We start from the raw sequence: 27,669 nt of genomic DNA on the forward strand, positions 1-27,669 counted from the left end.
TTCTGCGGAAACATCGTATCGGAATGAACTGCCCGAGATAAAAGAGTAATTGCGGCTTCAGATCGTTTTTACAGAGCATTACGTTGTTCTGTTCATACTGACTATACGCTTTAAATTTGTCATTTACTGCAAGCGTTGCTTTTCCAGGTTTTTCTGAAATTCCTCGCATTTGAGCCAGCACTAAAATATTTCATTCCCGTCGCTGAATACATCGTGGAAACGGTAATTGCAACGGAATGCTGTCACACATGAAACCTTTTTGTTATTCGGTTCTGAAGTTTGAAAATGAAAATAAAACGGGGTCATTTCATAGGCTTGAAAGAAGTCCAAGCAGCATAAAAACCCGCGAATTCTCACAAATTGCATTGTGCTACACCTTTCTTCTGCTGCTTTTATAAATCAGCCTTAAACATTTGAATGCATACCTTACTGCTGCTAATCACATTCACGTGTTTACGAAGCTTTTTTCTGTCCGTTATGTTTTTGCTAAGTAGTTTCTCCGTTTTCCTCGTACTGTGATTGTCAGCAAGCACAACAAGACTGAAACAGTGTAAAGGCAGGTAAAAAAGACAGGGTAAAACGCCTGACTGTCGGGAGTGCGATTTGAACCCGTGCCTCTATTTGGAGAGCGAAACACAAAGCTTAAAAGACACGAAGCTGTGAATTTACTGTTTTAAATCGCTCGACTATCCTGAAAAAAATGGGTGCTGATTGCACCAGTTGCATCCGATTTTCCTTAACTTTAGGACGATTGATACGACTGGACGAACACAATTTGTGGCGTTTAGCATGACATGGAAAACGGTATCGGAGCATTCGGGTCCGGACTACCAGACTCAGAAACAGTTTTTACCCCCGCACTATCAAACTATTAAACTCCCAGCCTCTCTCACTCTCACCTCAGCTCTCACCTATGATCTGAACCTCATAGTGCCTTCTTTCTTACCAAAAACCCAAACACACATTGAAAATCTACCTCTACCATACATGTCAGAAGTTCACTCCCCATAATTTCTATCCCTTTATTTCATTCTTTTGATGCATGTTTTTGCACATAACCTGTTACCTTTTTGTTGTTTTGCACACTGTCTGTTGTTGTTTTTTGCACATCGGCTGTTGTATCTGTCTCTGTGTTTTTTTCTTTGTACTACTTATGTCCGAGAGCTAGCTAAATAGCATTTCGTTATACCATATACCTGTATATGAGTATAATGACAATAAACTTGAATTTGAACTTGAACTTGACAGTCTTGCAGGCAGTATATTATTTTATCGTTTACTCGTTAAAAAAACACGGTCTTCTCGTTCCAAAGTCAGATTTTTAGTGCTTTCGAATGTTACTTCCAACCTGGACTGACAGCTCACCCGATCTGTTTGTGATCAGACCATGGAGTGGGGGGCTGTACCAAGCGCACGTTCCTTCCCAATGCTGAGGCGATCATTCGGAAGATGGGTGTGAAGAGAGACAAGCTTTGTCGACTAAAAAACAAGGCAGGATATGCAAGAATACTAACCACTGGCGACAGTTATGTTCTCTTACTATTGAGACTCCTACATTGGGAGTTTTTTGAAGACTTTGAAACTAAAGGAAAGCAGTGACAAATGAAACAGGCACAGGTGGGGCTTGAACAAACGATCTTCAGTGTACGAGACCAACGCCGTACCACTTAGCCACCGCGCCTTTAAGTAGACATGGGAATAATGTTGTTCAAATTATTTTTTTCTGAATCTGGTTTCCATCGCCTGGAGGCAGCAACAACAATAAAAGGGATACTTAACAAGGTGATACGCTGTAGCAGTGTGACTCCAACAGATGCTCCTGAAGAGACTGGAGGTTTCAGTCAGCTCCTTAGAGCGCTCGGCCGCGTTACTCTCAACAGCGGCTCTTTAGCTCTTGTTGTTTGACTTAGTGGTTTTATAACGCGTGGAAACGACCGCAGCTTCGTTTTCTGAGATGCTTTCTCTCACGTGGTGAAATCTCGACCTCTTTGGCATCTCTGGCTTTAGTTCTTCTGTAGAGCAGGCTTTCACACCTCTGCTTATAGTGCCCTTGAAGTCATTTTATTTTTACAGGAAGACGCATTCCCTAACGACCTCTCCTGTTTTAGAAATGCTTTATAAGGCGTGTTTGATTCAACGGACAAACAGTATACTAACTGTACAATGCAGATCTATGCGGCATTCGTACTGGATTTGAGCGGGATTCTGAAATACTTCTTGCAAAGGTATTCAGACTTTCTTGAACCTATAATAAAAACACAGACCTGAAACTCCCTAGTTTCCAATCTCTGATGTTGCTGTCCTTAAACTCGGACGTGATGTTCTGCAGACGTGCAGTGTCTCTTTACTCTCGTTGTTTTCAAAACGACCTCCATTGTCGGGCGCAGTTGAAGTGGAACTGACCTGACTGCACAGGAAAGTACGGAATGATAAAATGTTTCTACGGCTCAAAATGTCCCTTCAGACCCTCGTCATGTCTCTTTGAGGAACGGGCAGGTAGAGAGGTTTAACAGATGCTCATGATGTTTCACACGGGGTGTTACCTGTTGTAGTGTTTCAAAAGATGTGTTAACGGACCACAGATTATCTTGAAAAGATTTGGGTTTGTACTGGCTGGGATTCAAACCCGACTTAATTATTTGGAAGGCACCTGTACCACCAACACACTTCCGAGAAGCACCTGCAAATAATCACAATCCTCTCTCTCACCTACAAAGTTATGGAGACACAGACGGCCAATGAAAACTAATTTTAATTCACTCAAGGCTCCACTCTTTTGTTGTGATGTCATTTTAATTAATATTAGCTTTGATAAGGTGTCGTTTTTGCCTCTTAAAGTTAAAGTCTGCTCCTTTCTTCCTGGTATAGAAATAACATGTTCCATCTTTGTTTAAAAACACCACTAAAAGTAAATTATTCAGCTCTAACGCCTGTGTGCATTGACAAGACATCTCAAAAGGACTTATCAAATAAGAACACGATCCTTCCTGTTACCATTCCTGTGGTTGGGGCGTTACAACATTTGCAGACAGGGCTTTATCACTCGAGTTGTACAGAAAAAGTGTGCATCGGTCCATGAAAATCATCAGTAGTGCTGTTTTTCTATGCATAGTTTAATCAAGAGCACTTAAAAGATGCAAAAAGCTTTCAAATAAAACAGAATTGAAAGACAGTCGAGTAAGGAGGTAGAAAAAAAGCACTCCCCCGTCTGGGAATTAACCACCGTCGCACGTGTGACTGGATACAAAAATAATAGATTAATTTTTGCCCAGTCTCTTGAAGCTTCAATGCGATTATTTTTCCTTCCTTATTTCTTCATTCCCATTAATTTACTCTGTAGTAGAGGAAACGCGAAAGTAGGAAACTGCAGGCATTCTTCATGAATGGTGGATTGTGATCAGTGAGCATCTGCACATCTCTAAGTCTGTTCCACTACCTTTTCCATCGGGGATGTAGCTCAGTGGTAGAGCGCATGCTTCGCATGTATGAGGTCCCGGGTTCAATCCCTGGCATCTCCAGGTGCTTTATATTACAGTACTCACATCGCAATCTTCTGTTGAGTGCGAACTCTTTGCTCGTGTTCAGAGAGAGCCAGGTTTACACAATTAAACTCGACGTGCTGCAGAGTTGCGCTGCTGTTTTAAATGTACCTCATTTAGTTCTGTTAAATCCTAAATTATTTGAACTAGTAATTTAGTTCAAATTCAGGAAATCCAGAGATTGCTTCACACTTGTCGTGACTGTTGCAGAAAACACCTGTTGAATCTCACCCTGGATTTCTTGAGAGATCATTCAGCGAGCGAATCCTCCTTCTGAACTCCGCACTAAACTGAAAGCTTCACGAACTCCTCACTGCGTGTCCTGTACTGTTACAAATGCTCTCGTCTAGATGTGAAGCACAGCCATAAACACACTTTGAACTTTTTCCGTTTGTTTAGGTAAATGCAAAAGAGCATGACAAGTATTGATCGAATAAAATATCCATGGCACAACTCGAGAAAGTACTGAAGGACTACACATCGACTTTTGATGATTACAAGAGATTCAAGAAACACAACCGTCCGCACCTGGGTTTGGATCCTGAACGCTAGAGTTAAAAGAACATAAGCGACGGATATGACCTATAAACTCTCTTAATTGTCTTATAGTTTATGAAATAAAACAATTTCTTAATAATTTCTTACTGTTGATAGACGATTTATTGAATTTTAACAAAATCACAATTACAAACTTTTTCGGTTAAACTGTTATTCACATACTCTAACGTAAATAAACGTTAGTGTCTTCCGGTGTGTGAGCCAATTTCTCCAAAAAATATTTGTTAGTCTGTCAGGAGGCTGTGCAAGGTGTTAAGAAATAGAATTTCTAAAAGACAGGCTCCCTAAGCTTAACATCAAGGCAGAAAAAATGCTGTTTTCTCTACAGAAATGCTCTTTAAATTTCAGCACTGTTGAAACGCCCTTTATAAAGGGTGTGCACACATATACAACCAAGGCATTGAAAGTTTTTTTTTAATTATTGTTCCAAAAAATGTTCCATTTGTTTTCTTTTTAATGTTGTTGATTAAAAGATTGTATTAAATGTGAAAAAAATCTGAATGTGAAAAAAGGTCAAAATGCTATTGAAAAAAATCAGTAATGTGAGGAAGATGGATTGTGGGAGCCTCTTAACTACCCATGTCATGCTGTATTTCTCACTCATTCTACTGGGAGTTGTGCCATCGCTTCTGGATAAAGTCTGTCAGTGGTCATTCCAGACGGGTCAGGTATGACTGCTCTTCGGCACAAGAGACATGTGACTTGCGAAGATCCCGACAGTGTCGATTTTACTTCAGAGCCCTGATAGCTCAGTTGGTAGAGCATCAGACGTCTAATCTGAGGGCTCAGGGTTCAAGTCCCTGTTCGGGTGGTTGTGCTGTTCTTAAGTCTATTGTGAATGTCATTCTAAATAGTCTTTTATCTTTCACTCTTCTAGCTGTACTGTGGTTATTTTAAATGTGCATTACTTGTATTTACAGTAGTGTATTTAGTGTTTCATTTCACAAACCGAAAATGTTCAAGTAGATCTTGTCACTCTACTCCACGTAATCATCTAAATTAAATCACAGTAGAGTACAGAACACGCAGTGAGGAGCTCACACAGTGAGTACTCTTGAATACGACAAGAGGAAAGGCACACTGCACATCTGCAGAACATCACGTCCGAGTTCACAGTGACAGCAGAGGTTGGAAGCGAAGTAGTTTTTTATTACTCGCTCGCTGAACGATCTCTCAAGAAACCTCGGTTGAGATTTAACGGGTGTCTAATAATCACGTTCAAAAAGGTGACGATAAGTTTTTTTTTTTTAACTAGGTAGCCTTAATGGCAACACGGTGTGAGTAGATCTTAAAGCAGCTGCAGACAGAGTACCCGTAATGGCAACACAGTGCTTTGAGTTCGGCTTTTCTTATTTCTTCTGCAGAACCAGTGGTATCGGAATATACTGATCCGCATAAGAAGCGCTTTCGGTTTCTGATCATTTTTATTGAGCGCTGCTCTAAAGTTTACATTTGCTCGGGCTAGTTTTCCCCATGAAAAAAAGACATATCCCTAATTACATGATTTCACTTTTTTTCTTATCAACGAGTAGAAAGAAATAAAATATATACTTCATTATAAGTACCACAGGCAAGATGGCTGGTGGTCTAAGGCGTTGCGTTCAGGTCGCAGTTAACCCTGGAGACGTTTGTTAAAATCTCACTTCTAATAAAGAGGTCTTTCTCGTTAGAATAGAAACGATAGAAGCCTTAAGCAGGAAAAAAATCACAACATCTCGCATTTCACGTGTTTAATGTTAACTGTCTCAGTGGTTGCCTCGGTGATTGATGGCTCTTTTCCCTCGCAGGGTGACGGCAAACTTCTTCAGAGAGGGAGTCTCCCACGCACGGCTTTTCTTTATCAAGAGCTGAGACAACAGAAACAGACTTCAAACTGACATGAATTACTTCTTGAGCGTTTATGACTGTCTTTAAAAGCTGAGAGCAGGTGAAAAAGTCTTTGGAAATGAGGCAATGACTGCTAACAGTAAACAGAGCTGACGCTCAGCTGCAGACAAGCGCTCCTCGTTAGTATACTGCTGAGTACCCCCGCTTGTTGCGCGGGAGACCGGGGTACGTTTCTGTGACAGGGCGCTGGTTTAATTTTTTAACAACCTGACTTCACTTAAAAAGTGTGTACTGTGTACTACGTTTCGGACTAGTTAGTGCGGTAGAATATGGAGATCATCTCCAGCTTTGAGCTCAACTGCAACAAGAAGTCATGCTAAATGTAGTATAGTGAGTAGACATCGCGAGACAACAGAACGAGAGAGTAGAAGGCGGGAATATATGGTGTAAGGGCGTGTTCTGTGTAGTTAACAAAATAGTTAAAATAATATAAAAACGTCTCTTTATTAAGATACACAACATTTATGGCGACGAGAGATGAGTGCTTGACGGACTCAAAGCGAGCAGAACACTGCAGATTTTAGTTCTCTTGCTGGTAGAAACGAACTTTTGAATTTTCGGACTTTTCGTTTAGTTTGCGCCATGGAAGATATGGCAGCCGCGCCGAGAAGCTTTGCTTATGCCCAGCTTTTTCTACCGCTTCTACTGAAACTCGGAGCTCCGGATTTGTATGCGGAATACAAGATATGGATGGAGTCGTACAGATTTTTTTAAATAGCCAGTGGATCTACAGAAGCTCCGGATGCCTAGAGACGTGCTACATTACTGCACTGTATCTGGGTGCCCGTGCAGCGGATTTTCGCCAACCTCCCTGTTGAAAAAGGTACATATGAACAGACTGTAGCTGCCTTAGACGCTTACTTTACACCGCAGAGAAATGTGGTTTTGGAACGGCATAAATTCAGGCAGAGAACTTAGTCTCAGGACGAATCTGTTGATGCTTTTGTGACTGCACTAAGAGGACCGGCTAAATCTTGTGACTTTGGAGTATTGGAAACTGACATGTTAAGAGATCAACTTGTGGAAAAATGTGCACATAAGAGACTATAAATTGCTGCAGGAGGAAGGGCTGACTTTAGAAAGAGCTCTTACAGTCGCTAGAATTCATGAAGCAGCTCAAGCAGAATCAAGAATGCTTTCTGACCACAGTGACAAAGTGACACTGAATGGGACACTCGCTCAAACTTTACAAACAAAAGCCCAACAGCACGACGCAGTCATGCTAGAGATATAGAAGAACAGGGGACGGCTGACATTACATGTTACAGGTGCGGACTAACAATGCACAAAGCAGATGAATGCGGAGCGTGAACAGCAAGATGTCTACTGTACACTGTAAGAAAACAGGACATTATGCACACGTCTGCAGAACATCACGTCCGAGTTTAAGGACAGCAACATCAGAGACTGGAAGCTAGGGAGTTTCAGGTCTGTGTTTTTATTATAGGTTCAAGAAAGTCTGAATACCTTTGCAAGAAATCCAGTACGAATGCCGCAAAAATCTGCATTGTACAATTAGTATACTGTTTGTCCTGAATCAAACACGCCTTATGAAGCATTTCGAAAACAGGAGAGATCGTTAGGGAATGCGTCTTCCTGTAAAAATAAAATAACTTCAAGGGCACTATAAGCAGAGGTGTGAAAGCCTGCTCTACAGAAGAACTATAGCCAGAGATGCCAAAGAGGTCGAGATTTCACCACGTGAGAGAAAGCATCTCAGAAAACGAAGTTGCGGCCGTTTCCACGCGTTATAAAACCACTAGGTCAAACAACAAGAGCTGAAGAGCCACTGTTGAGAGTAACGCGGCCGAGCGCTCTAAGGAGCTGGCTTAAACCTCCAGTCTCTTCAGGAGCATCTGTTGGAGTCACACTGCTACAGCGTATCTCCTTGTTAAGTATCCCTTTTATTGTTGTTGCTGCCTCCAGGTGATGTAAACCAGATTCAGAAAAAAATAATTTGAACAACATTATTCCCATTTTAATTTGAAGGCGTGGTGGCCAAGTGGTAAGGTGTTGGTCTCGTAAACCGAAGATCGTGGGTTCAATCTCCACCAGTGCCTGTTTCATTTGTCTCCGCTTTCCTTTAGTTTCAAAGTCTTCAAAAATCTCGCAATGTAGGAGTCTCAATAGTAAGAGAACATAACTGTCACCAGTGATTAGTATTCTTGCATATCCTGCCTTGTTTTTTAGTCAACAAAGCTTGTCTCTCTTCACACCCATCTTCCGAATGATCGCCTCAGCATTGCGAAGGAACGTGCACTTGGTACAACCCCCCACTCCATGGTCTGATCACAAACAGATCGGGTGAGCTGTCAGTCCAGGTTGGAAGTAACGTTCGAAAGCACTAAAAATCTGACTTAGGAACAAGAAGACCATGTTTTTTTAAACAAGTAAATGGTAAAATAATATACTGCCTGCAAGACTATGTCAAGTTCAAGTTCAAGTCCAAGTTTATTGTCATTATACTCATACACAGGTATATGGTATAACGAAATGCTATTTAGCTAGCTCTCGGACATAAGTAGTACAAAGAAAAAAACACAACAACAATACAATTGTATAACAAAAGAAAGACAGAGACAACAGCCGATGTGCAAAAAACAACAACAGGCAGTGTGCAAAACAACAAAAAGGTAACAGGTTATGTGCAAAAACATGCATCAAAAGAATGAATTAAAGGGATAGAAATTATGGGGAGTGAGCTTTTGACATGTATGGTAGAGGTAGATTCAATGTGTGTTTGGGTTTTTGGTAAGAAAGAAGGCACTGTGAGGTTCAGATCATAGGTGAGAGGTGAGGTGAGAGTGAGAGAGGCTGAGTTTAATAGTTTGATAGTGTGGGGGTAAAAATTGTTTCTGAGTCTGGTAGTCCGGACACGAATGCTCCGGTACCGTTTTCCATGTCATGCTAAACGCCACAAATTGTGTTCGTCCAGTCGTATCAATCGTCCCAAAGTTACGGAAAATCGGATGCAACTGGTGCAATCAGCACCCATTTCTTCAGGATAGTCGAGCGGTTTAAAACAACAAATTCACAGCTTCGTGTCTTTTAAGCTTTTTGTTTCACTCTCCAAATAGAGGCACGGGTTCAAATCCCACTCACGACAATCAGGCGTTTTACCCTGTCTTTTTTACTTGCCTTTACACTATTTCAGTCTTGTTGTGCTCGCTGACAATCACAGTACGAGGAAAACGGAGAAACCGCTTAGGAAAAACATAACGGACAGAAAAAAGCTTCGTAAGCACGTGAATGTGATTAGCAGCAGTAAGGTATGCATTCAAATGTTTAAGGCTGATTTATAAAAGCAGCAGAAGAATGGTGCAGCCTTTGTGAGAATTCGCGGGTTTTTATGCTGCTTGGACTTCTTTCAAGCCTATGAAGTGACCCCCGTTTTATTTTCATTTTCAAACTTCAGAACCGAATAACAAAAAGGTTTCATGTGTGACAGCATTCCGTTGCAAATACCGTTTCCACGATGTATTCAGCGACGGGAATAAAATATTTTAGTGCTGGCTCAAATGCGAGGAATTTCAGAAAAACCTGGCAAAGCAACGCTTGCAGTAAATGACAAATTTAAAGCGTGTAGTCAGCATGAACAGAACAACGCAATGCTCTGTAAAAACGATCTGAAGCCGCAATTACTCTTTTATCTCGGGCAGTTCATTCCGATACGATGTTTCCGCAGAATAAATGAAATGCCGAACTCCAAACATGTTGTTGCCATTATTGTTACTCCTGCTGCTGTAGTTTTAAGCTTTAATCAGTGGGTATGTAATGTTGTAAAGGGGCTGGACTACTTTGTTCAGTCCAAATTCCATTATGTGAATTTATGCTTTTTTAATATAAGCATTAACAATACAATGCGTGCTCAAAACCCGTTACTTATTAGCTTAAGAAGCGGCAGTGTTTTGACAAAGTGTGGTATTCGAACAGAAAATGCTGAAGTGTTTAATACTTGCTTGTGAGCAGATCTCCCTCGATTTAGACAAACTCTTGTTTGGCCGATGATTTCAGATGAAAATCTGAATCAAGTGGAAAGAAAGCTGAATTACGCAAAGGTCATATAAGGCACTGGGTATCACTGTAGTAGTATAAAGCGACGCCATCAGGTCATGCTAGGAGGATTGGGGGGATCAAATTGACACAGAGGGACCCAATGTGGGGGCTGAACCCACAGTTCTGAGATTAAGAGATTCATGCTCTATTGACTGCGCCTATATAACTCTTGTGCTACAGCAGTAATGTTTCTGGGTGTGGATGGACATGACATAATAGGCTGACAGCAGGAACACGTGGCCCACAGGCAGTGACAGTATCGCTATCACATTTGGCTGCAGTATATTGTGTTGAGAGCAGCAATAACTTTCCTGCAGAGGTGGGAGTGCCTTTAATACAGCTCTTTCAATCGGACAGAGTAACAGGAACGGACCATAAGTTTCTGCTGTGGATCCATCTCCACGTGGGGGAAAGAGACAATAAAATAGCGATGAAGAAACAGAAAGAATTGTGCTCGCTGCAAAGTAGGAAAGAGGTGGTCAGACACATAAAACAGCTTGGTGATAATTTGCAGCGACAGTTTTATGTTATTTAGTACACGGATTTCTCTTCATGTTCCTTAAGATGTGTAATTTGTATGTTGGTTGTATGAGAACAGTTTCTTCTAAAGTCCTGTCAATTGACAGTGGAGAGCTAGCTGGTGCACATCTTCAAGAAGACTATCTTTAAGGCGATTACAAGTTTCTCGAACAAATCTGTGTCATATTTTTAAAATAGTTTAGCTAATGAGCAACGAGAGTACAAATGAATTCTCCCACCCTCCATTCGAACATAAAACTCCATGTGCGAGTTTAAGTTTCCTTGAAGCTACTGATGTTCGTCATTATTGGACATTCCCGGTGATATTGACTAAGAAGCTCAATTTTTACGTATTGTAGTTCAACTTGTGCAAAACATTCGTATCCCCTGCAAATATCGGCAAGGTCAGTGATATTCTCAACAATTTGTGCCATTGCAATTCGTGCAATTCGTGCCATACTTTTTCGAAATGTATTCTGGCATGCCAGGATCAGAGGGTCATATTTAAAAAACTGGTGCATTAAAATTTCTTGTACTTCAGGATTTTGATAGTCTGTTACATTGTCTTTCACACGTCGGTGTCAGAACTGTGAGACATTTTCATAATCGGGGCGAAGGCCGTAGCAATAAGCAGAAAGTGCAATCACCCTTTCCCAGTGTAAGTCCGTGTTGTGGTGAGTTTTTAAAATTGGTTTGCGATTTTCTGAAATATATTCCATACAAAAATATAATTTGGACAGTCGCTATTTATTTGGATTTTCCCTTTCAGTGAAGATGTCTACAGTATTCCAGCCGGATTAGTACTGATCGAAGAGAGCCATCTACAGGCGAAAGGCGACATAACATCACAGCAGCACCATTTAAGGTGGAACGAAAAACACGCATAAGAAGCTGGCGAATAAGAAGCCAACTTCAGCCTCGTAGCAGACCCTGGGATGCACGCTCAAAATAATCATCTTTCCCAGTACTTCAGAGTCAGATTTAGATCGCTTTACTGCAATTTTATTTGATTGATGGGAGATGTGAAGCCACCGAGCCTGTACTGCGCTTTCACATTGAAATTGAAGCCATTTTTCATGCTTTCTCTCAGTGTCGGGGCTGCAATTGTGTGTAAAGGAGGCGACTTGAAAATGAAACGTGTAATCACCTTACAGAGGGTCTTCACGACGGGGTGCGTCAGCTAGTTCTCCATTATTGTCAGTTTACTGGACTTCTGAAGAAACCTATCTACACCGAAGATACAAACTGCACAGTTTAAGGCACATGAAGAGAAATCTGTTTGCTGATTGACTCAAAAAATGTCGATACAAATAATCTGCCAGGCTGATTTACTTGTCCGACCACCTCCCTCCGTCCCCCTTTGCTGTTAGCACAATTCTTTCAGTTTCTTTTCTTGTAATTTCCTTGCTATTTTAGTGTTCCCCATGTATAGATGGATCCACAACCGAAACCGTTTTCACCCTTTGTTTCTGCAGCGTCAGTCTGTATGAGGAGCACAACTCGCCCAGCTCCAGTGGCGCAATCGGTCAGCGCGCGGTACTTATACAGCAGTGCATAGCGGAGTTATGCCGAGGTTGTGAGTTCAAGCCTCACCTGAAGCAGTGTCTTTAGCTACTGAAAGCAACTGTCGAGTTTAGATACTCTTAGGTATTTGATGGAGATAAATTAACATCAAACGAACAAGTAAAGGTAAAGGTTTATTTCGAGTCACAATCAAAGAAGGCTCCACAGCTGAAACATTGTGTTTCCTTCTCTTTTCAGCATGGAATGTGTACCTCCAGTTGACCTGCACACAAATATATGAGAGAGGTCTACTGAGATGAGTGGAGCACTGAAGACTTGATAATGCTCTTGCATTAGATTCTGTTTTTGTTGTTCCCCAGATTTGTTTTTAAATGTTCTTTTTCTTTTGAAGTTGTTGCGTTTGGTTGTTTTTTTATAGTTGTTAGACAACTACAGGGATTTACCTAGGTTCCCGGAAGACTTCTCATTTTGTGTTTGTTGTGTTTTTGGGTTACAACTATTTTTTTTCTGTTAATAGGACCCCACGCATTACTGTGGGACTAGTTAACTTTAGATCTTACATTGTACCTGAAATGACCTCAATAACTACTACTCTGTTTCCCTTTTTTTAAAAAAAAGGCAAAACTGATGTTTGTTTCTCCTTGTTGCTGATTGGTAGCTACAGCGGGTCAGTTGCAACAAACTTGGCCTCTGAAATTTGTCAGCAGGTCTGTACTGAACCTGTTCTCAATTGCAACAAACCTAAAATAACAGCTGCTGCCCATTAGATGTTACTGAAGTAGCAGACTAAGCGGAACAATAGATTACATTGGAACTGTCCTGAATGTAGTGGAAATAATATCGTCATTAAGTAATGAACTGATGCACCACTTGTTTGAAAATTATTTTTATATTTAACTAAAATTGCTTTCCAGACACTACAATTGTACAATTACAATTAGGAATTTTATCAATACATATTTTATTAATAAAAGTGTGATATCTAAATAATAAAGTTTAATGTTATCTTTAACATTAGTACTTTAGTAGCTGTATTATGCTTTTGTGAATTTCCAGGTATCCCGGTGGAGAGATCTGAAATTAAGGAAATACATATTTAAAGGGGTGTAAGTCTTAAATGAGTTCTGTTACATCTGGGTGTTAATTGAATAGATTTGTTGTATTATTTAATTTGATTTGACTCTACACTTCTGTTTCTCATGAGAAAATATTGGGGATTTGGAGATACAGATAATAAGTTGTACTATACAGGCAAATGTATGGTTACCTTAATGAAGAAACTGTTATCATTACCCTTTTCAACATTATTATTTAAGACAGTCTTTCAGAACAGTATTCTCGTATTAGTGGCTATAGTCTAATGATAACGGTGGTGAAACAGGCGAAATGTGTGGAAAGATTTGGAGATGGAACAGGAGACTCATACAGTCGATAGAAAGGTTGGGTAGGATTGCACACACCACCATGCCAGTGCTTAGTATAGTGGTTTAAAAACATAATAAGTGATTTAACAACATCAACTGCACTACTGAGAGCTCAGCTCCACTACTAGTAATACATCGCCCCTTTTTGTTTTCTACATGTATTTAATTAGTGCTTCTTTCGTTTTAACTGATTTAAAACAGAATCTCTATAAAACAGATAAATGTGTATGTGTCGCGCTGAAATTCACACACGAGGGAAGCCACACGAGTAAGGAAAGATATCGCGTTTAGGAAGAAATCCAGGGTGATGACCCTGCTGAATGGAGACAGCCTCATACATGAGTGGCATGTGCTCTACCACTGAACTGAACTCCCGACAACTACCTTTATCTGAGTGAGGAGTCTGGAGTCTGGAGTCTGAAGAGTGAGGAGTCTACAAGCCCAGAAAACGTGAGGAGAATTCAGAACAGGAGGCTCTTCACCTTTCACTCAGCTTTCGTTGGACGTCTAAGTGAATGACAAATTTTCACTTTTTGATTAAAGAAAATAAAAAACACCTTTCTTCCAGCCAGATTCAAACCAGAGACCGAAGGATTCCTCACTGTTCCCACTATATTCCTCCGCTCTAACAACTGAGTTATCAAAAACACAGGAATCCCACCTTTTGTCATACAAAAAGCACAATGGAGTGCAGTGTTCCTATTTATTTAAATCCCAGTTCAAAATCAAATCTCATTCTCATAGTCCTGATTAGTTTAAATTTAAGCAATTAACCAGGCTTCTACTGTATAAACTTCTAGAGATATTACAAATTGTTTGAAGGGACATCATTTCAGATGGAAATTGACTTTTTTTCTAGTGGGATCACATTAAACCTTTCTTTTGGATTGAGAACAGGATCATTGTGAGATTCAAAACACATCTGTCTTTGCTTCTTTCAAGGATGAATGGATTATTGAGATGCAAACATTGGTTCAAATCAAAACAAAATTGTGCTATATAGTACTTCTGTTTTTATTTTCAGCTACCAAAATTTAGCCTTAGTTGTAAAATTCCATATTAATATTCAATATTAAGTAGATTCAAACATGCACAGTAGAGAAACAGAATAAATGAAGTAAATGTTTCACTAACATTTAAGTGCAACCTATTGATCGTCTTTGGCCAGTGAATTGCATAAGGCACCGCACAACTTTAACTGGAAGAAATACTGTGTGTTCTGAGTGGCTGCATCTGTATATAATGTTATTCAGATAAGTTTAGGTGGAGGTCAAATTCTAACCTCATACTTCTGCTTCCCTGCTAATAACAGCTCTCTGGCTACAGAGGGTGCTGCGCACCTCTTTTCTATCCCCTCCCTCCACTGCAACACCACTGCTGCAGGATTTTCTCCCTGGGGAGGGGATGTGAAGACACTGATCTCTTACCAGCACTATGCTTTCCTCAGCCAGGGAAGTTAAACCCGAAGCACTGAGCACTCAATACCTTGATATTCATCATCTGGCTACAGTATTAATATACTTCTTTACCAAGCTGCTGGATCTGTGAAGTTCTATCATCATGGAAACATTATTTGTATCAGGAAGTATGATGTGGAAACACAATGTACGTCCTTTCAAAAGCTCACAGCTGTACTACTCTAAAACATCATTCTAAATTGCTAGAGAGGAAAACAATCTTAGCTTGATACATTGTTGTGCAAGATTCTACTGTCATTTTCACTATTTTATTACTGACCAGGAAAATGACTTTTACCAGATCAATGAAAAGTAAAGCTTTATTTAAAAGGTTAATTCAAAGTGATACAGTACATTCAATGTGTAGTAAATAAATCAGATTAACAACATATTAAACATTTCCTCTGCAAATATAAAAAGCTAAATTAAACTAAAAGGAGAACCAGAAAAGCCACTGAGCAGTAATGAAACTTTCATTCTGTGTGTTCAGATGCCTGCTCAACAATCATCTTATCAACACTAGTCTTATTGTCTTATCCGAGTAATTAAGATTTAAAAAAAAATCATTCAGCACAAAAAACAACAACATATACAGTAGGTTACATTCAGTCTTTGAAAAGCTCATTAGAAAGGAAGGGTCATCAGTTCAGATTGAAAAGTCTAGAATTTGAGCCTCGCTGCTGTGTCCTGGGTTGAATGGTGGTAAGAGTTATTTTCTTCATTTTTCTGTGTGTGAGATGCTTTTATGCATCTAAATATACAGATGCAATTATAATGTATGCAGATTATTTTCCATATGTAGCACTCTGTAAGTGGCAGTGACATGAAATCAGGCCAGATTAACTGATCATTAATTAATGTTGTATCTACTTGTTCTGATAATGACACACATCTGTAATCAGTAGACAATGGGAAACAACAATCACAATTCAGTTCTTATCTCAGAATTGCAGGACATATAGACCTTCTGTTGTAGTGCAGTGTCTCTCAATGTAAAGGTATAAAAGTGCAGGTCAGTCTTACAGCCTGAGAGACACAGCAGGAGACACAGTAACAAGGTCTCACTAGGACAGTGACTGTGTGGGTACTGTACAGGTTTTCAGCTGTACAGTTACTGGATAATCTGAAATCAAACACCTCATAACCTACAGAACTACATACATTAAGGGAAATATAACAGTATTTTAACAGGGATGACTCAGAAACACAAGGCATATCATAATGGTATTACTCAGTTAAAAACTCTAATCTGACTTCAGGATGAATCCTCTACAAAGCTGCACAGTGCTCTGACATAATCATACTAAGATCCTTTTTCAGAGGGTAGTGTGGTCAGGAGACTCCGACATCATCATAGTCACATCCATCTTCAATGGACTGTGTGGCCAGGAGACTCTGCACTTCAGGAGAAATGGCAGAGACACCTGCCAGAGACACACAGTCAGCAGAAGAGGTGAACAGGGTACAGAAAACAGAGTATTTCATACAGAAACAGACCCTCAAGATCTCATTACTCAAAGAAACAAGGTTGTGGAAAAGATATAAATTGTGTGAAGCATCTGTCAAGAGACAAAATACATGTGGCACAATCAACACTGAGAAACTTGCAATGGGCATTCTTGCCATTATGTGAAAATGTTAGTGAAAGAAGTCAATACTAGAATTTAATAATTATTAATTATTTACTGAAAGGATATATAGGAAATTATAGCTATGTTCGCCTTTTGTTTAGAGTGTACACATTTTGGAATACAAAAGTTTATTCCAAAAAATCACTAGTAACTAGCTTCTGATATCTGGGTACATTGCTTCAGACCTAGTAGCCCTTAATGTAAAAAAGCCCAGAAGTATGTCAGGGCAAGAATAGAAAATTAAAAAATACAGAATATGTGCACTCCAGATTTTTTCATATCCCCCATGAAACAGAAACAGAATCATCAAAAACAGATGTATGTCTTAGATCATGTGTCTCGCTTAAAAACATCTAAAAATGTTATATTGTAATTTCTATAGTACTGTACATAAAGTCCAGTAGAAATCATATTTATTTACATCCATGTAATATTTTGTAAATCCTCCCTTGTCAGGGATTACACTTACGGAACACCTCCTATAATAGACTGTTAGCATCTGGCACTTCTGAGGGGAGATTGGTGAATAACCTCATATGCAGTCTTCAGAGAGCTCTCTGACTTTATCCATGATGACACATTTGTTGTGTTTAATACCCTATTTCAGATGAGTATAAGTATTGTTACACATGCCTACCAGGGTTTTCAAATGCTCAGGTATTCCCTGCTGTATTTGTGTAATTGTTTAATTGTGAAAACATCCCAATAGGTACATTTAAATTCAGAAGAACAGCAAGTGAGATTAGGATAAAATCTTTCTTCCAAACTTCTGTTATAAACTCTATAGAAAACAGAATATATGAATAGAAAACACTAATAGAATAATAGATGTTTATTCAGAAATGTATTGTTTCTCAGCAGGGATTCCAGATGGGACTCCAGAGACTGAGTCAGACCCACTGTAAGAAACCCTCTTTCTCAATGTGCTGGGATTAAACCCTGAAGACCCCCTGACAGTTGAACCACAGTTAAGGTCTGGTCCTGGGTCTAGTTGACTTTAGAATGGTTCCCTGTGAACTATCTGAAGACCTGTTGAACCTCCCACGCCTACTGTGAGCTCCCCTGGCTTCCACAGCCCTCACCTGAGATGGGATCATTCTCATTGTTCTCCACATCATCATATTCAGACTGCAGCTCATCACAGAGGAGTTTTCCTGGGAACAAGAGATCAATTACTTACAGTATGTGTTTCACCTAGTAAATTAATTTCAATAAACACACTGCCATTTTCTTCTTCTGCTTCTTACTTCTTGTGAATGTGGTTAGATTCTATATTTTAATTCCTTTAATTACTCCTAACTACGTCAAACTATTTCATCCTCTAAAATGAAAAGTTTACTCTTTAGTAGATGCAGCTATCTGTTCCCCACTATATCTCAATAGGTTGTAGGAAACCAAGAAAAAAAGGTTTGTAGAGAAACTGTCCATTATTCAGACAAAACATATTTTAATATCATTACTTATATGCAAAAAAGTGTAACACATTTAGTACAGTCTTGACACATATGAAGGCAAGTCGTCATCAATTGTATGTGTGGCTGTATAATTGTGTGTGTCTGTGGAATTGTGTCTAGGAAGATACAAATGAGGAGGATCTGGGGAAATATGTATCTTATGTTGACCACAGAGTGGCAACGTTTTAGTTTGATTTCATACAAATGAAAATGTTTTAGACTATATTAAACACATATAAGATGGAATGGAATCAATTTGTTACTTTAGCTGTGTGTGACACTTTTTCATGAGTAGTTATTTAGTTTCTGTGAAATGGACCGATTGATGCTTAGTGCCACTGTACTGATGGGGACACATCATCCCTGTATGACAAGTATATGATTCGGTGATATAAGACTCACAAAGCCATGAGTGACCCATATCATGTACTGCAATTTTAAAGAATTATGACATTGGGGTTGAAAGTGGGATTATGACTTTGACTTAGGATTTGTTATAACACTAAGTGAAAAGAAATATTTAAAAAGTGATCAAGTGAAAATGACTGCAAAAATGAACTTACTATTGAAGGTGGCATTAATGTACCCAACAACATCACACTACCACTGCTGTGACATAACAAGCATGTTACAAAGACATCACTGAGCCTTTTGCATTGTCAAATTGATTTACCGAGATTTCGAACAACAAACTTGTTTTCTTCTAAGGGTGTTGATAGAAACACATGTGCAAGGGGGCTATGTTTACCTGGGTCTGGGTCTCCCTTACTGTCCTCCAAATCGTCGTATTCAGAGTGCACCTCATCAGAGAGGAATCTCCCTGTGAAAAGGAAGACAGAGCAGAGATACCTGCAGTCAGATAGCAGCCTCACTGTATCTGATGTCTTTTCCCACTGGGGAAAAACCAGGGTGTGAACACTAACTCAGAGTTTGTGCTTTTAAAAAGTGACAGGATGAATGCTGCACTGAATTATTTCTATTCAGTTAAACAATAATAAGTCTTTATCTTTCCTCATGCACTGTTCCCCTAAGAGTAAATTCACTGTTGCTATGAGGTGTGATATTCAAATGTGTTGCTTAATAGTGCTGTGCATCCACTGCTAATCAAGAAATTCACATCCAGTTATTAAAATAATGAAGATTTTTCTCCAGCTGCTGTGAAGGCGGTGTGGTGGGTCTGTGGCTAAGGATCTGAACCTGTGGCTGGAAGGTTGTCGGTTGAATCCCATGGCCCCTGAGCAAGGCCCTTAACCCCAACTGCTCCAGGGGTGCCATATAAATGGCTGACCCTGTGCTCTGATCCCAAGCTTCTCTCCCTGTATATGTGTGTCTCATGGAGAGCAAGTTGGGGTATGCGAAAGGACAAATTCCTAATACAAGTAATTGTATATGGCCAATAAAATGATCTTATCTTATAATAATTGGTCCACAGAGTCAGCAATGACAACCTGTGCACACACATTCTGCGGCAGTGTGTTTCTTCAAGTGTTGAGACTGTAATACTGAGTGCGGAGAGGCATGTTCTCTTGCCTCCTGTACAAGAGAGGGTGCTGTTTTGGCTGATGGCCAGTGTGTGTGTCCACTCACCTCTCCTGAGGGCTCCCTCTGCAGTCAGTGTGAAGTCAATTTCTTGGTAGAGAGCTTCATTCATGGGCTTGACCTTTGCTTCAGCTAAAGCTTTGGAAAACAACAGACAAGCAGACACATTGCTGCATATCTTGAGAAAAAGTTTAAAACATATTTTTATTATTAATATTATATTTTTTATGGGTATTTTTTTATCAGAAGGGAGACAAAACCATTTGTTATTGTTTAATAGCAAATATGCAATTCAACATGTTGAGTTTAATACAAATTATTTGTCATATCTTTCAAGGATAAGTTCCTTTTTTTCATTTCTACTTAGATGTGGAAGACCGTTGCTGCTTCTTGAAATTCTAATTTGTATATCTTATATAGTGCATATGTAGTGCAGAAAGGAATACATTAAAGGAACACAAATCACTCAGGTTAACTTCATGAGTGATACTTCTGTGGATAATTGAGGTTGATTACTTCTCAGAGTTGAACCTCGGATCTTTGATTACATCCACATAGAATGTGAAAACAATGTGAATGTGAAAACAACAAAGCAATGCAATTCATAATCATGCCATTCCAGAAAAAGGGGCAAACTAGAAACCAGCAGCAGTCTCCTGATGCAATAAGGTGAAGGTCATTTCAATGTGAAAAGAGTGACCACTCAGAAGTGTTTGTCAAATACCTAAAATGACAAGTGGGACCAAGTGGATCCTTAAGAGAACACAGAATTGTCACACCAGAACAACAATCACTTGTACAGAATGAAGTGGACTGTTGAAGAACCTCACGTTGAAGCACCAGGGCTAGTGTACAATACACAACGTACACTGTACATCTTCTTACGCCCTTCTCCCCCACACAGACATGGCATCACTTTTCAGGGATTATAATACTCCCAGCACACAGAACAAGGAGAAGAAGCTCAGTTTTTCAGAAATGCAAAACTCAAATCCCCAGAACCTTGGCCTATCATCTCACTAGACTGCAATCCCTGGACCATTGTTTATTGTTTATTGTCAGGTAAGAGCTCTGTGAAGGCCAGCACACATCTCACTGCCTGATTGTGAAATGATGAGAGCTGAATTCTGAATAGCACAGGTTTGGACACCCAGTCTGGAAGCTCTGATTTCCTGACTTCACCTGGGAAGAATCTCTCACCTTGTAAGGTCGATGTATAGTTTGAAATTCAATGTGAATAGATTATTTCTCATTAAGATTAATTATCAGGATATACAGTTGCAAATAAATGGATTTTATAACTCCAGATTGCACATACATGACCTCCTGCATGAGCTTATCACTGTAATAAACACAAAGCTCTGCTCAGGGTTTTCCCAATTGGACTCACTTCTTACCTTTACGCAGTCTCCTGTTCTGTATCAGCTGCCCAACTAGCAGGACCAAAAGCACAAAGACCAGAGCTCCCTGCAGGAAGAAGACCACAGCCGGGACAGTCCAGCCTCCTGCCTCCTGCTTTGGCTGTCTGGGTGATTTAGTGACAACTGGAAAAGCCAGGAAAGGAGAAGAACTCAGAAGGGGAGATGCAGTGTTGGTTGAATACAAATCCTCGAAGCTTAGATCAGACGTCTCTTACTATCTGTTAAGAGTTTTCCAGGGTCCCCGTTTTGTGATGTCAGCAAAAACCAACAGAAGGTCAACCCACCTCCTCCACCAGACCAGTTTTGAAAACCCAGGATTGGAGAAAAGAGGTGATTTGGGACAGGAAAGCCTTGTTATTTACCTGTTGTTGCTGTTAGATTAGCTTCTGTAACTGGCAAACCTTGGAAGAAAAAAAAGCTTGTTTTAGAGCAAACAAACACATGGTCTGACTGTCTGTCCAAACAGAAACGCTTTCACATTTGTCCAAGAGGACAAAAGTGCTTATGAATGGGGGTCAGAGACAGAGCAAAATGTAGACTAGAAGACTAGATTGTCAGGGAACTAATTATATCTGGTTACTGTATATAGCTCAGCAGGATCTTATTGGTACCCCTGTTTATAATGGTGATTAATTTAAAGCAATGACAATGACAGAACAAGAAACTCATGCAGAGATATGAATTCAAATTTGTAATGTATTGAACATCCTCTATCCCTCCAATCTCACCTGTACAGGTAACACCTGCGTCCTCCTTGTGCCGACAGTTGCTCTGATTCAGTCCAGAGTGACAGCAGTCCCACAGATGAAGCTCACTGCCTGTGCAGTTCAACTCATCCAGCCAGATGGCGCCGCTCCCTGGTCCAAATGAGGCCTCTATTGCTGCGTTCACTGCGTCCCCACAGCCCAGCTGTCTGCAGACCACCTGGGCATCCTGCAGGTCCCAGGAGTCATCACAAACTGTCCCCCAGGAGCCCTCATACCACAGCTCCACCCGACCAGAGCAGTTTGTGCCTCCAGCCAGTCGCAGAGCCAGTGGGACTGAGAGAGAACAGAGAGGTTACTGAGTGTCCTCAGAATAGTGACACTGAAAGAGAGCATCAAGGTTTCCGAGTGCCCTCAGCTCAGTTACTGTAGAAGGGAGCAGTGAGTTTACGGAGTGTCCTCAGCTTAGTGACTCTAGAAGAGAGCAATGAGGTTACCGAGCGACTGTAGAAGAGAATGTTGCTGTTGCTTAATGACTTTGACTCCCAAAGAGATCAGTGAGATATTGAGTGAATCTAGAAGAGAACAGTACAGTTACTGTTCCTCAGCTCAGGGCTGGAGTGTGCCCGACTGTTTTGCTCACTGGACTCACCTGGGCAGTACTGCTGAGGCTGCTCTTGCTGAGGGACTGGAGTGCTTCTGTCAGCTTCTTTTCCAGGACCTTCGTAGTTTAATAATCATATAAGAATGAAACTTGTTGAAAATAAGGTGTAACATTTATTTTTATTTAATTTTACTTGTTTATATATATATATTGACAAGAATTCTGTTTAAAGTCCTTGCCCTAAACATGTGAAAATAATTTAAGAACTGCTTGAAAAAGCATCACTCTCCAGTCTGTACCTGAGCAGGTGATCTCAGCCACTTCCCTGTCTTCACACTCATTCTGACCCCAGGGGGAGGAGGGACACTGCCACAGGGTGGAGTCGTGTTTGCGACAGGAGACAAAGTCCAGCCATTTGGGATCTGGGCTCAGCCTGGAGTTTGTCTCTCTGACAGTGCCCTTGTCTCCACAGCCCAGCTGTTTACAGATCACTGCAGCTGTGATGTCAGACATCCCATTCTGACAAACACTGCCCCAGGTGCCATTGTAGTAAACTTCTGCCTGTCCTGAACAGCCTGCAGACAGCCTCATCAGAGTGTGATCTGGCAAGACAGCAGGGAAAGTCAATGGAAACAAACCCTAATAAGAGAGCCCAGAGTTTCATTCTGAACTGGTTAGAGGCGGAATACAAAAAATGTGAACAGTTACCAGTCTCATTTCCTGTACTAATGCAGTAATAACTGACTCACATAATGAAACAAGGACAGCTGTACAATCACACAGTTGACATAAAGGTGACAGGAGTGTGTGGTCCTGTTCATTTCAGAATCTGGACAGTGTAATACACAAAGCTTTGTCTGAGAGATGTGTCAGTAGGATTAAATGTTCCATTAAGTCTTTGAGAATTAAAATAATTGGATCCAAAATGTCAGCAACTTTCTGATCAGCTTGCCTATTCAGCAGCAGCACAACTAAGTGACTGAGCCATGAGACCTGGCACCTAGATTTTACTGGAGGACTGAGATTCATATATTTACCTTCAGTGCCAGAGTTTCTTTATCTCTTTATTTATTTTCACTGGGATGTCAATATGTGCAGATGTATCATAAATATATTGATGGAAAAAAGAAACACAACACCTCCTCCTCCATACTCTGGCTCTCCCATCTGCGTTGAAAAGGCTGAAGTGTGACTCATCTGTGAAGAGGACCTGATGCCACTGCTGACAAGTCCATCGCAGCCTCTGTCTGGCCGAAGCCAGTCGGGTGTGACATCTAGGAGGTGTGAGCAGAGGGTCTGTCACTGATGTGGGCATTGTGTCTGCCAACAGTTTCAGCAGCATTACGGGTGGCAGATCTGAAACGATCTCTCAGATGGACCAGTCTGATGTGTCGGTTCTGCACTGGTGTGGTCACTCAAGGGCGACCAGATCTGGGATGGTCATCTGTCCTGCCAGTCTGTTGAAACCTTCTCTGCAGCTGGGACACAGTGGAGTGGCTTACTCCATAGTGTCTAGCAAAGCCGGCATATGACATGCCTGCCTTCAGCATGCCAATGGCCCTCTTCCTTGCTTTTGGTGACATATGAGGCATTATGAAATGCACAGAAAACTGACTAAGTGTGGCCTTTTTCATGCAGTGACCTAACCTTTGAATTAAGGCCTTTGTTCCACCTGGAACTTGTTGGGTAAAACAGCACCTAACGGGTTTTTGTGTGATTGGCAAGTTGCAATGCCTCACTGCAGAAGCTGTATTGCTTGTACATAAATTATAACTATAGTATATGTATTCCAGAAAATGTTGCATTTCTTTTTTCCATCAGTATATAAATATTTATTTTTAAATTAATTCTGCATCCAGTTCAGTCTTTTCCTCAATAAGATATATTTAAGCACTCCAGACGCAAACCATATCCAATTCCAATGTGGAATTTAAGATTCTGGATTATTTAGCCCACTTACTTGAACACAGGATTCTCACATCCTCCTTGTGTCCACAGTCATGCCGTCCCCACCCTGCTGAAGGACACTCCCATAAAGACGACTCATTCCCGAGACAGCCCACCTCGTCCAGCCAGATAGGTCCAGTTCCCTGGCTGAAGGAGACCGGCACTGGGGCACTGAGGGTCATCCCACACTGGAGCTGTCTACACACCACCTGAGAGTCTGCCAGGTCCCAGGAGTCATCACAGACTGTCCCCCAGGAGCCATTGTGATAAACCTCCAGCCTCCCAGCACAGTCACTACCTGCCCCAACCAGCCTGAGGGAGCGCTGGGCTAGGAGAGACAATACCCAGTGATATAGACACATATATCATTATAGGTGGTGTGGTGCCATTCAAGCTATCGTTGAATATAAAAACATTAGGAGTTTAAAAAGTTGTAGTTTACTCAGCTGCAGAACTCGTAAGCACAGAGGAACAAAGGGAATCGTTGGTTTACCTCCTCATTAGAGTCATCAGTCGAAATTCACAGGATAAAATATAAGCATAATATATTAATATATAATATAAGAGAAAGAAGAGATGAGAAGAATTGGAGCTCACATTCTAGTTAAATAACGTGAACCTTGTTTAAGAGGGATCTCAGACTTGTAATTTAAGAAAAGTCTGATTTCCTTCCTTGTGCGGTCCTCAGGCTAAATACATTCTCCCCTAGTTGGTGAAGGAGATTTAAAATAAAAGGTTTTCATTCTCTTTCAGGCATCATATTAATGATATTCTGTTCATTTAGGATGCAGGGTGATTCTCTGGTTGGCCTGGTTATGCATTATAGAGGATTTCATATTATAGAAATAATAAAAAAAAGTTTTCTATAACTAGGGAAAAACTATAGATTTTTAGCCTATAATTATACCTCCTATAGAAAATCCAAACAGAGGTATAAAAAGCTGTCAGTCAGTGAAGTCAGACCATTCACAGGCTTAGGGACCTATTATAGATGTTCAGGGAAATTCTTAGCAAAAGCCAAGCTTACTTTTACTTTTCATGTCAGCCTGTCAGTCAAGTGAAGATCAATCAGATTCTTATCAGCGAGTAATCAGTTAGGAAGAAGTCTTCTTTTTTACTGCTTAAATGCTATATATATAGCCTCTCCAGCATTGTCTAGTTCAGTGTTTTTTATATTGTTTTATTTTTTTGGGAAAGTGAAAAAACATTCCAGGTTATGTCTCCATTTAATATACGCAGACATTTTTGGGATATTTGTTCAATCTGTCTCAAATGTCTATCTAAGGTAGTAGACTCATAGGACAAGGCTTATGTTTTCATCTTTCTCAGAGTGCCTCAACATGAAAAAAAATAATTCTGAAGAAAGAAAAATGAAACGTGTTATGCATATTTCTTTCAAGTGACTGTACACAGTAAGACATACAAGAAATCTGATGATTCAGGCTTTATAACCAAGAGATTAGCTTCAATTCAAGCTCTGAACCAGGCCTCTAATAATGTCTATAGTTCCCAAGATATTACATCCCAAGATGTTTAAGGGCACATCCTTCCAGCCGTAAATTGCACTTGGATTCTGTGACAGCATGATACTCTATCTTCAATAGAGTTGTTAGAAATCGGAATATTTTAATATTTATTTTCTTGTGATATCCACTGAAATCCAGCTCAATCAATATAAGACATTACCAATCATTAGTACAACTAAGAAGAGTGTTTTTATGGACCTAATAAAGCAGTTCCTTTCAATACTCTGCTCATGATGAAGGAAGTGCATCTATATCCATACATTCTGATATTGCCCACCAATCATTCATTTTCAAAAAAGAAATGCATACAATTTTTGTTTCCTTAAGCTGTAGGATTTCATCATTCCCAGCTGTTTTAACTAATCTTTTGACTTGTCATGCAGATATTCTTAGTTTTTATCTCTGTTGCTCACAACTGCAAGAAAGGAGCTCTTACTGAATTAGAAGTACAGGCCTCACATCTGTGGTCAGGAGTGGATTAACCTGATGACTAAACACTGCATCTCTACAGAATGGGATGATTCGATTGAACAACATATGGAATCTCTTCTACAGTCATACTCAAATTTCAGGAAACATTTATCCCAGCTTTTTACCTGTTCAAATTAATGGGCTTAAGACTTTAAATAGGTACAAATATCACTTCTTACAATATTTTAACTGTTGTTTCCAGGTCCTGTTATTATATGTTTTGAATTTTAGTGTTTGTGTTTTATGTCCTACAATATGTATATGTTAAAAATCAAAAATTACTTTGAGTGGCTCCTACCTGAGCAGATCAGGGCAACATCCTGTCCAGTGTTGCAGCTGACTGTATGTGGAGAACTGCAGTTCACCAGGTGGGACTCGTCCCCAGAGCACTGAATACCTGTCAGACACACAGCACTGTCACTGTCCCATACAGAGAGGAGTTATAGGCTTGTACTACAGAGCACTGAATACCTATCAGACACACAGCACTGTCACTGTCCCATACAGACAGGAGTTATAGACTTGTACTACAGAGCACTGAATACCTGTCAGACACACAGCACTGTCGCCTGTCTCATACACAGAGGAGTTGGAAATTTGCACTACAGATCCACAGCCCAGCTGTCTGCAGACCACAGACGCCTCTCTGTAGCCCCAGGAGTGCTGGAGGAGTCTCCCCCAGGTGCTGTTGTAGTGAACCTCCACCCGGCCATCACAGTGACTCTCTCCTCCTGACAGCCGGACTCCACCGTCTAGAGCTGACAGGGAGGAACCTATAAAAATGAATCATAATGTTTACTGTCATTCTCACATCAGAATCATAAAACATAAGGGTTATCGGGAACAACATTTTTTTCATATTAAATTAGCATGACACATCCCAGTTTATTAAATCAGAACACATTGTTTTGAACATATTCCTAATAATTTTCAAAATGGTTTCAGACATTTGGTTGGACAAGTTCTAATCTCAAACTTCCTCTCTGTTCAGTATAAATACTGGCTGGGTGCCCATAACTCTGCACATCTTTTCTAGTTTCCCTTCCTTCACTTCAACTGCATCCGTGCAGCAGCTTCCTCATGGCTGAAGAGGATGTGCCAGTGCTGGGCAGGTCAGTTGAGCCCACGTGTAAGGGGATGGAGAGATTCTCAGCACCTCAACAGGTGACTGGGACACTAGATGGTGCACAAACTGCAGTATTGGCATCTGTGGAGGAGAGGGCTGTGAATGAGGAATGTGAATGTGGACTGACTTGTGTGTTAATAACACAAGGAGGGTGGAGCTGGAATTAGCTGCAGGGCAGGCTCCTGTAGAACAGCATGAAGAGGTGGGTAATGGAAGGAAAAGAGAGGGCAGAAAAGGATGGAGGAAATGATGGAATAATGGGTGGTCTTGAGGTCTTGAGAA

General features: G+C 40.4%; 3 non-coding genes and 1 pseudogene across 3 annotated transcripts; 3 read left to right on the forward strand and 1 right to left on the reverse strand.

Moving 5' to 3' along the window:
- LOC148813170 (antigen WC1.1-like) overlaps positions 1–27,669 on the reverse strand; it is an 85,697-nt pseudogene that overhangs the window by 50,075 nt on the left and 7,953 nt on the right.
- Positions 3,447–3,518, forward strand: trnaa-cgc (transfer RNA alanine (anticodon CGC)). The gene has a single exon. It is a non-coding gene; the product is annotated as a tRNA-Ala (tRNA).
- On the forward strand, positions 4,836–4,908 carry trnar-ucu (transfer RNA arginine (anticodon UCU)). The gene has a single exon. It is a non-coding gene; the product is annotated as a tRNA-Arg (tRNA).
- On the forward strand, positions 12,067–12,160 carry trnai-uau (transfer RNA isoleucine (anticodon UAU)). Its single transcript has 2 exons — positions 12,067–12,104; positions 12,125–12,160. It is a non-coding gene; the product is annotated as a tRNA-Ile (tRNA).

This window comes from Atractosteus spatula, assembly GCF_055471065.1.
Source record: "Atractosteus spatula isolate fAtrSpa1 chromosome 10 unlocalized genomic scaffold, fAtrSpa1.hap1 SUPER_10_unloc_10, whole genome shotgun sequence".
Classification (NCBI taxonomy): domain Eukaryota; kingdom Metazoa; phylum Chordata; class Actinopteri; order Semionotiformes; family Lepisosteidae; genus Atractosteus; species Atractosteus spatula.